At 42.4% G+C, this 10,937-nt stretch overlaps 1 long non-coding RNA gene across 1 annotated transcript; it reads left to right on the top strand.

The window, feature by feature from the left end:
* Positions 1-6,153: 6,153 nt before the first annotated feature.
* On the top strand, positions 6,154-10,633 carry LOC111837682 (uncharacterized). The gene is made up of 4 exons (XR_011994013.1): positions 6,154-6,321; positions 8,399-8,468; positions 8,581-8,680; positions 10,024-10,633. It is a non-coding gene; the product is annotated as an uncharacterized lncRNA (long non-coding RNA).
* Positions 10,634-10,937: the final 304 nt, after the last annotated feature.

Below are 10,937 nucleotides of genomic sequence, written 5' to 3'. Positions count from 1 at the left end.
AAGCAATTTCCCTTTGGGATTAATAAAGTTCTTTGAATTTTGAACTTCATAAGCTCCAATGGACCTCTCATCTATAATGCACTATAGCTACCTTGATAGTACATTATAATGGTCGGTATAAGAATTAAGTATGTTTTGTGCTGCATTGTGAAGGTATATAGTGCATTATAGATTATAGAACTTCATAAAGCATTCATAATGGATAATAAGCATGGCTATAATGTGCTATGTCTTTTTATAAATATTTATAGCCATGTTTATAATGCTTTATGGATGCATCATAATGTGTTGTGAATGTGTTCATAGATTCTTATAGACCTGACATTCATAGAAAGTGTTGAGAATTCCATTATACCTAAAAGCCCAATGGAATAAACATAGAGATTTTTGGCATCAGATATTGGTCATCTCTTGAAGAGGCACACAGTCTACACAAGAAAGATCTCTTTTGAGCAAGTGGCAGATATGGAATATCTTTATGTAGAGGTAAGTGCTGTGTTTCTATTACCAATCACTGTTCACTATTCACATTTACTTCTTGTTGACATGGGCCTCCTCTGTGTACTGAGTACTGGGTCATCATCATACCAGGTCTCCTTCGCATCGGACTGTCCCAGGTGAAAATCCCTCTTCCTGTCAGAGGATGACTGACTTCCTGACGAACAGCAAACGGCAAGTGCAGCTGATCCCCGACCTGTCAGACACCTTCTTCAGGAAGAAGGCTGAGGCACAGCCAAGACTGTCTGCTCTTCCGGCTTCAGTTCTGCTCCCACACAAACCACTGTACCTTCACAGACATTCATTCTAAGAATGGGAACAAGACCAGGTGTTTTAGCCATCAGGAAGAAACACATTATAACTAAGGAAATGTTGACCTCTGGTAACACCCACTTCTCCCATACTAATAATGTACTGGTGGATACAGGGGATCATCAGCTGCAGCGTGTTCGACACTGGGAACCTGCAACTGCAATCCCAAAGCAAAGGAGTGACATTCAGGAGACAAATTAACTTTCCTTAGATGAGTGTTATCAGACCCTCAATACCAAAACCACCAAGCCCAGGACTGTCTCCACTCTCCCTAAAGCCTCAAACATGTTTATACTACATACCCTTTTTCATATGATGTCCATGTTGCTATTTGTCTCAGCACCAAATACAGAAACATAGTTAAAATCTGGAGATATAAGAGCTGGTCCTGAATCAAAGTCTGATTTTAATACAGTTCTCGAACTCATTAGAACTCGAATTTCTTAAAAGTCGAACCAACAAGTTCGAAAATAAATTACCTAGAACTCGATCTGAATCTCAGAAGTCAAACCGTGAAGGCCGACCTAAGATAACTTGTACGCACAGGGAAATGAGTCACGCGGCTAGTCTCACAGCGGAAACAAAGGGTAATGCTTCAGTCTCAGCCTCGCATTTGCTGTGATAGTATCATGCTTGTTTACACTAGCTGAATATAATTATACATTTATATATTTTTTTATATTAATAATAAACCATTAATACGTTTAATTATAATAATATTGTTGTGCCGAGCGGGGACGGAATGGAGACAAAGGCGCAGACGTCAGGGTATCGGGGAATACGGGGTTTAATTACAGGTAAGGCAGGCAAAACGCAAACGGACAATACAATGACCAGACTGGGGAAACAAACTGAAACGCGGATGATATACAGAGGGCTAATGAAAACAACCAGAAACAGTTGATCACACGGGGATTCCACACGGGGTTAACGAGGGGGCGTGGCACACGGAAGGAGCGGACAATCGGGGCAGGACACATTGTTTGGATACATTTATTTTCTTACTTTACAAATTACTGTTTTGATAAATGTGCTTAGATGTGTTTAGTACAGTATATGCTCTTCTTGTTTTATCTGGTTCATTTTGTGTTTAACTGCTAATAAAAACGTATTTAGGTGTAATTTCTTGGGGCCGGGAACCAATTGATTGGTTTTCCATTATTTCTTATGGGGAAAATTCAATCACAACTCGAACTTTTTAGGATTCGATCCGGAGTTCTGAGGTACCACTGTACATGATTTCTCTCCAAAAGGATCCTGAAGGTTGATGGATACTTTGTTCCCCATGATATAGGATACTTTGGGCTATTAAATTCAAGAAGACTATCTAATTGTTACCTTGTGTTTTCAGTTTCTTTTTTCATTTTGGAATGTTTGTTTCATCTTTGCTTGGTTCTTCGTTAGAGCAGGGAAACCTATGGAAAAAGTCTCCATCTTCTTATCTGATAAGTAGATGGTCCCATAATCACAATTGAAACCAAGCCTCAGTGTGGATGATGTGAAAGGCTCTTAGCCTCTACCTGAACCATTTGCGAGTCTTCTGCTATATTTGAAGGTCCATTTCTTCCTATCTGTCCTGTTTCAAAGCTAAATTACCCAGAGTCCTCTGCGTGTCATGGTTATTTACGTTCATTGATTACAATTATTTTCAATTTAAATCGTTTTATTTGCCCAATGAAAAACACAACACAAACATGTATCTCATCAATCTCCAGACAACAATTATTTACTTTCTGGTGTCCAAACATTCAAAAAGTCAACCACCGGTGGAGCAATGATTGACCTACCAGATTCTATGGCAGAGCCAGGAACAGTCATCGACCTACCAGAATCTATGGAACGATTGGGGGTGGAGCCTGGGGATGGGCGTCATCTGCTGGTGCTCCCTCCCTGTTTCGTCTTATTGAATTACCCGAATGACCCATCGACTCTAGACTTAGGCTGTTTGGCATTTGAAGTTCAAAAATCATCTTGAGGTTGAAGAGCTTTTGGGCGAGGAGGTGGGGGGTTTGGGGTGGGGGGGTTGCTTTTGATGTCTTAAGCAAAAACATCAGAAAACAAACAAACGAATACAAGACAAAATAGGAAAAAGGCAGGAAACTCTGTTAGTGATGGAAAAGTGGGATCAGCACTTATTGCTTCCTGCTGAAGATGAGAGACGTGCGTGTCTGTGTGTCTGGGAAGCAATTGTGTGGATATATTGTGTATCTGTATGACATTTTATCCCTGTTTCTTTAAGGAAGGAATAGAGCATGTTTGGACACTTCTAGGAGTGTGTTAGTTCGATGAAGTTTGTTTTGATTCTCCTGTGTGTTTGACAGGGAGAGAGTACATGTTTTGTGTAGAAGATAGAGCGGACAAAGCGCAGAGATACGTCCCAGTGGGTCTGTTGACACATATGTGTGTGTCTCTGTGGCAAGAACAATATCCAGGCTGACAGATGCTTCTGGATATCTGTCATTGCAAATGAACAACTCCTAACAAAACACATGGAAATGAAACAGGAAGGAAGCAGACAGTGTCTCTATAGGCCTTTGTGGATGCAGTGCAGAGACTTGAGTCTGAAATCCATATTCTGCTAAATGATGCTAAAGCACAATACATAATGGACAGTTTCATTGCACACGGAATCAAGAAGTAAAGGTTCAGGTAAGATGGACCTCTGACCACTTCAGATTATCCTTCATTCATCCCAGGCAGGTGAGTTGCAGGTATGTGACATTGTTAGAGCTTATCTCCTAGCTGGAGGCCATCTGGGAGTAGGTTTGGCCTCATAGGAAGTCTAAAAGCTTTGGGGGTTAATTCTGTGTGTCAAAGGAACTTAACGTTGGTATCAGACAGTGGATGATGTGTTGCCGTTTACACAGAAGGTGCGGGGTATGATACCGTAGAAAAAAAATATTGAGTACTGAGTATTCAAACAGAATCAGGAAGTCTTTCAAAACATTATGTCTCTAAAAAAGATACAGGGACGTACTATATATTTATATAAATAGTGTATTACCTTTTCCATCAATGACTCATATTCAGTAATTCTATTATATTCAGTAATAATAGTAGAGATTGTTTTTCCTGAAAATTAAAAAACATAATGCATAGATTTAAACAACTGTGGTTTGTGCTGATGGCTGGCAAAGCAATCTGGGGCTGATTCCAAGTTGTTATGTGTAAGCGGCTAAGGAGGAGTGCGGATGCATTGGGACGCGGGTGCAGTGGGGAGAATATCACGTCCATTGACATAATGGAAAAGGCTGAAATGCAATTAGAGGCTCGATGGTGGCAGGAGGAGGTGGCTGATTGGAAACACATGCTGCGCCACACGGCGCGTCTCGCTCAGCCACCTTTCCACGCTCCTCTCGCGTTTTCCAGAGAAACTTGCTGTCGCCCCGGGCCCGTTTGATGTCAGTCATTTATCAGCCACACAGAGGCCACATTTCCAGAGCTATTTTTTCCCCCCAAAGCGTCCAAAGCGAAAGATTAGAGGTGAAACTCTCAGGGACGGAAGTCACCACGCTTCAGTGAGTTCACCAACAACTGTCGAGGGACCTTGTGGAGTCTTTCAAACCTTTTGACTGTTGTTTTTTTTCCCTCCCCTCTTCCGAAACCCACCCTTACAACACCCCCACCCCCCCAATCCCCTCAGGCGTCTGGCCATATACAAGCCAGAACCCACCGACCCCCCCCCACTCAGGCCCCTGAAGTGACGCACCCACTCTCCCTGTCCAGAGTTTCACAGCTCAGAACCGGTCAAGTGGGAGTTCCTCTTTTTAGCTATTCTTGTTTTTGTTGGCCTTGCCTGACCGTGACTGGCCATAATGCGGAAGAATTTGCCGTTTGCTCAATGGCTTTCTGATGTGTGTTTATGCCTTATTTGCAAGGGAGCAGCTTTCAGCTTCTCACAGACCCATGTAGCTATTTAAACTGTGACTCCAAACAAATACATTTTTGTATTGGGAGAATCTGTCTGCCTACATGCCGGCCAATGACACACGGTTGAGTATGTTAAGCAGACGCGTTCGTGTTAAGCACGGATACTGGAAAGCAGACTGCTTTCTGAGCAAAAGCCTCATTTTGAGGAACTCGTTCAAGAACAGAGCTGGCCAGCAGCTCCAGAAAGGGCTGTCCTGGAGAGTCACTGTAATGTCCTGGAGAGTCACCATAATGTCCTGGAGAGTCACTGTAATGTCCTGGGGAAGTCACTGTAATGTCCTGGAGAGTCATCATAATGTCCTGGGGAGTCACCATAATGTCCTGGAGAGTCACCATAATGTCCTGGAGAGTCACTATAATGTCCTGGGGAAGTCACTGTAATGTCCTGGGGAGTCACCGTAATGTCCTGGGGGAGTCACCATAATGTCCTGGAGAGTCACCATAATGTCCTGGAGAGTCACCATAATGTCTTGGGGAAGTCACCGTAATGTCCTGGGGAAGTCACCATAATGTCTTGGGGAAGTCACTGTAATGTCCTGGGGAAGTCACTGTAATGTCCTGGGGAGTCACCGTAATGTCCTGGGGGAGTCACCATAATGTCCTGGAGAGTCACCATAATGTCTTGGGGAAGTCACCGTAATGTCCTGGGGAAGTCACCATAATGTCTTGGGGAAGTCACCGTAATGTCCTGGGGAAGTCACCATAATGTCTTGGGGAAGTCACTGTAATGTCCTGGGGAAGTCACCATAATGTCTTGGGGAAGTCACTGTAATGTCCTGGAGAGTCACCATAATGTCCTGGAGAGTCACCGTAATGTCCTGGGGAAGTCACCATAATGTCCTGGAGAGTCACCGTAATGTAGCTCTGAGCTCACTGACGGCAAAGCGAGCAGATCTGCACCACTGGGACACCCTCCTTCCTGCCCCAAAGAGCCACAGGATGGCCTGTCTGGTCAATGCACCCACTTGTAACCCCCCACCCTGCTTGTGGAGAAGTGGATTGGGAATGACATGCGGCATTCTGATAAAAATGGATTTGGTTTCCCAGGGTATATCCCAACCTATCCTGTACGAGGACCGGGTCGCTCTGGCTGAGACATATGGACGGGGTATGACGGGGGGGCGGGGTGTCTGTAAATAGGAACCAGCACCCCCCCGACACGAACGTTACTCCAGCTCTTTCATCACCCTCTCTGCCTTAAGCACTCCCTTTCCGATTATAATTTACCTTAAACACTCACATTAGTCTCATCAATAAAAACTAATGGCTCTTCATAAAACAGAGGTCTATTTCCAATTTGGTAATGAATGCCCCGCATCCTGAACCGCTATGAGTTGTTTTTAATCTCCCAGAGCCCCCCCATTCCACAAAACAACCTCCCTCTCCGTTTCTAACTGCTGGCTTTTCGGAAAATTAAAATGAAAAAAAAAAGAAAACTTTTAAAAACAGCACGCAAACACGTCCCAGTGCTGCCCGGGACCTCAGCCATGGGAGAAGACCTAGCTTCTTCAGCAACTCAGGGGACTGTGGGAAAAGAAGACGAAGACGAGAGGCTCCTCTATTTAAGTCTGCAAGTGCTGGGTCAGTTTATGGATTTATTGGGAAGAGTTTTAGTGTTGGGGAGCACTAATACTACTTTTTTTTCAAACATTCTCCCCAAGTTCATTTTTTCATTTCATATATGGCTGTAAAGATTTTTCTTTGGATTGTCTGCTTCTCTGTGGCTGTCCGTTGATATACCTGTCTGTCTACATGTGCCCCCTGTACTGCCTGTTTGGCTGCCTATGTGTCTGTGGTTGTCTGTTGACCTGCCTGTCTCTTCGTATGTGTGCCAGTTTGTCTGTGTCTGTGCCTCCCATTCCATTCATTCTGCCTACTCTTTGTTCCATTACTTTCCTACATCACTACTGCTCTTGTTCTCATTGTCTTATCTCAGTCTTTTCTATTGTCTGTTCATTTTCTCCCTCTATTCTTACCTGCTTACTTTTCTCACCTCATCCCCTAATTTCTTGCCTGTATGCATTTGTATTTTTGCATGCATTTAGAAACTGGCACTTGTAATCTGCCTGTTATAATATGTCATTCCTGCCTCACTTTTCTTATTTTATTTCCTGGTTTGAAGCTCCGGTTCACCACCCTGTCCCTCCCCCCCCCACCCAGGTCTCCTGTGAAGTTACTCTTTGTGTCTTTATGCTGTGTGTTTTTAGAGCATATTGACCATTCAAGAAAAAAAAAAAAGTTTAGGGGGGAGTTTAGGGGGCCATACCCCACCCGTCCTTTTCAAGGGAATTATGGGTTTAGTCCTCTCAACTTGACCTTGGCTGCTAATTGCTTGTAGGATAAGTCTTTTGGCTCCTGACAGAGTGTTGTCTTAACCTCCCGTGTCTACTGTGTCCAAACTCTGAGCAAGGAAAACACAAGCCTCAGGAAAGAGGGGGCTTATTGACAGTGGCGTCCACGTAGTGCTTCCTCAGGGGGGGTTTGCTGGGGGGGGGGGGGGGGGGGGGAGCAGTCCTGCTCTTATTCCTGCTCTTATCCTTCCCCTCCCGGCCTCATATCGTCGAGTTTATCACAGTGGAATACTTTTTAACTGTGAATTGTAGGGTTCCCTTGTCGATGCGCTTTTACGTGGAGTCACTGGCAAATGTACTGACAGTTCAGAAGCAGATGACCAAACAGCAGCTTTCATTCTGTTTTTAAAGAATTCATGTGTTTTTCTGTTCATCTAACATTACTCATTAATGCGCTTCTTACTAATAATTCGTGTACATATATACTGTGCATATAAATACTGCGTGGAGATTTGCATATATAGTCGTAGAGTAATAGAAGAGGAAATATATAACGACACACTGTAATTTGCTTTACATCTGCAACATCTACATTTACAAAATATTTTATGTTACTGATAATTATCCGCATTTTGCATTATCTGATTAAAATTGGATTTAAAAATAAAACTAATATTGTAACAATACTGGGTTGTTTCACAAATATAACAAAGATTTTATTTGTAAAACTTTTAACTTATTTGTAAGTTAAAATGTTAAAATGTACGTAAATAATGCGTACATTTTCTATATTTATCCAAGGTGAAAATGTAACTTTCTATCAAATACAAACTGCGATAAAGATTATTTTTAATTAAAATATGATTTGACATTCATATTATTGGGCTATTGCTATATCATATATATCATATAAAAATCATACTGGAAAAAACGCTTTTTCACGCGTCAGGGCGTAGACGTTTTGGAAGAAATACAATATAAATCAGATAATGCGTAATGCGTACTTTTCTTGTTTGCTTATTTTTGCCATATCACCATTTTTTTTTATATGACAAGGGTAAATAAAGCGGTAAAACAGCATCCAGTTAGCTATGATCTATCTACGTTATTTATTCAAATAAATGGAGGAAAACTTTAAAAATGTTAAGTCTGCATAAAATGGTTACATAAATGCAGGATGACTGCTGGCTCTTAGTGTGTGGTGTAACTTAACTTTACCCTTATCTTCAGATTTTGCGGGGTCCTTTTCGGCTTTCTGTGTCTATGTTAGCTAATTCATAATCGCCTTTTGATGTTACTTCTTTAGCATGTCGTGAAGCCCCCTTTTGTAATTTGCCAGTCTCACCGTTTAAGTATGTTAAATGCAGGATGTTCTCCACTCTTCTCGCCGCACCTTTCCGGTACGCGGACCCCGCAGCTGTACGCGGACCCGCAGCGGTAAGGGGACCCCGCAGCGGTAAGTTCAGCCCCCTTTTGTAATTTGCCAGTCTCACCGTTAAAGTATGTTAAATGCAGGATGTTCTCCACTCTTCTCGCCGCACCTTTCCAGTACGCGGACCTCGCAGCTGTACGCGGACCCGCAGCGGTAAGGGGACCCCGCAGTGATACGCGGAGCCGCAGCTGTACGCGTAGACGCTGCCGTGACACAGGTGATCGCGCTCAGCTCCGTCTGCACTCCCAAACTGCGAGCTCTTCATCCAGGCCGCATATAGGTCTGGGTATGACTGCTGAAAGGTTGCCATATGGTCCTTCAATTTAAATTGTATTTTGTTAATACACTGAGGTAAAGATTTTCTTCTTCCATGGTCATAAAAGATAATGATAGCTTGAGTCACAGGTCTGCAGCACCCCCAAACCTGGGTGTCAGCGCAGTAACTGTCTGCTGGGCCACTGATGGCCTATACTCCAGTAGGACTTGAAAAAATAAACCCAGGAAAAGTGTTTCGTTTGGTAATTGCTCGGGTAATGGATAAGCCAACCAAATTCTTTCCCTGGGTTTAAAAAATAATTCTGGATAATTTCAGAACAGAGGAATCATTGTGTTATAGTTTATGAATACACAGGGGAAACATTCAACAAAATGACACTGTCCTCGAGACACACGGACACTTCGTAAAGGTGTTTATTGCTTTAAATGACACTGTCCACTTTTGGGCGATTTGACTGTTTTCTTTTTTCACTTTTTTTTGGTAACTCATCGCTGAGCACGCATCCAAACGTCGACCCCTTTCCGAGGCCCTGTGGTAGCTAATGACCTTCACAATTGCATCACTGCTACTTCTGCCATCATGTGCAGTCATATACATCAAATAGCAATAAACAAACATACTCTGAATGTATAGGTTTTTTAGTGGTATGGGAAAATTAAATGAAAGGTTTGTGCCTATTTATTTTGGACCCTGCTGTGGGGAAGACGGCGAGGTTCACAGAAATTGTTTATGTATTATCGTTCTGCTATTATTCATGGGCGCTTTTCCGGGCTTGGCTCCTACAGGACCCCCTCGCACGCTGGCGTTCCTGCCAGCGGAGTCTCTTATTAATTCTGCCCCATTCGACTTCTCTCTGAGTTCACATAGTAATAAGTTATTCTTTGTGGAAGTTTTTTTCATGTGTTTGTGCTTATATGGCTGAATAATTTGTACTGTTTTATGAAGTGGATGAACTATATATCTCAGAAACAAATTTTACTGCTAAAATTACCAGAAGATTGCTCTTTAGTCTGTTATAAATTTCTAGAAGCACTGTAGTCTGATTATTGGTTGATGTGAATAGAAGGAGAATATATACTACTAGATAGGTTAGGAGATCTGGACAAATAGTTTGTATAGTAACAAGTGTTCCTCTTATGCTTTGTTTATTTTTCTTTTTGATGAATAATTGTTTTTATTTATATACTCTTAATCAAAGATTTTTTTGAGAATGATAGACTTTTCCTGAGAAAATGAATATACACTATGTTCATATCGATACTCATTTAAGGTTATTTTCACAGAAGCTCTTGGTGGATAATCGACATTTCACTGAAGATCAGCTTCAGGACTCGCAGGGTGTGTGTGGCCTGAGGACCAACCAAGGCATGTTGGTTATCATCTGGAGATCTTACCAAACGTGCACAGCGGGAATCATCTTAACTTTGCTGTAATTATTGCATATAAGAGGACAGCAGCATAGGGCTCGGCCCACTGGTGTGTATCCTGACATCGAGCCGGAGTTATTTGTATACGTACCCCCACCCTCTCATAAATCTGCGGCAGTAACACAAGGACTTTATATACAATTTGCGTCTTGTTTTGATGATTTTCCCCTTTATTTTTAATTATTATGAACATTAGGCATCAATTATGGTATTTATCCTTAATTTGATTTGATTGGCGCTTCCCTCTTTGTAGATAAAGAATACTACTCGCAAGATTTATTAGGTGTACTCTTTGTGCGATATCAGTTATTTTCTATTCTGTTTATGGATGCAACTTATCTGTAATAATACATTAAAAAATAAATAGAGATTCAAATTTAATGTATTTCACTGGGCTAATTTAGTACTGTTAATGTAGATTTCAATATTATTGACTTGAAGATAATTGATTCATCCTCTTTGCTTTTATGGGGAGATTTTCCATCATAGAAGGGGTGGGGGGTTGGCGGCACAGAGTCTCAAAGGGCCAGGGAGCACTAATGCAGACCAAACATTCCCGGGGGTCTGGCCTCCCACGTCACAGACGCCTGGCATGCCCCTCCCCCCAGCCCTCGACCCTGCGTCCGGGAGCCACAGGGCCTGTCGGCCCTTCCCTTGGTGTGAGCAGACCCACCCATGCTCTTATAAAATGGCTTTTAAATGATCGCTTCATTTTCACTCGCCAACGATGTATATACGTAAAAATCTCATTGACGGCAGAGTAATTTGAC

This window comes from Paramormyrops kingsleyae, chromosome 12 (assembly GCF_048594095.1).
Source record: "Paramormyrops kingsleyae isolate MSU_618 chromosome 12, PKINGS_0.4, whole genome shotgun sequence".
Lineage (NCBI taxonomy): Eukaryota > Metazoa > Chordata > Actinopteri > Osteoglossiformes > Mormyridae > Paramormyrops > Paramormyrops kingsleyae.
This window is presented reverse-complemented; position numbering and strand designations above follow the sequence as displayed.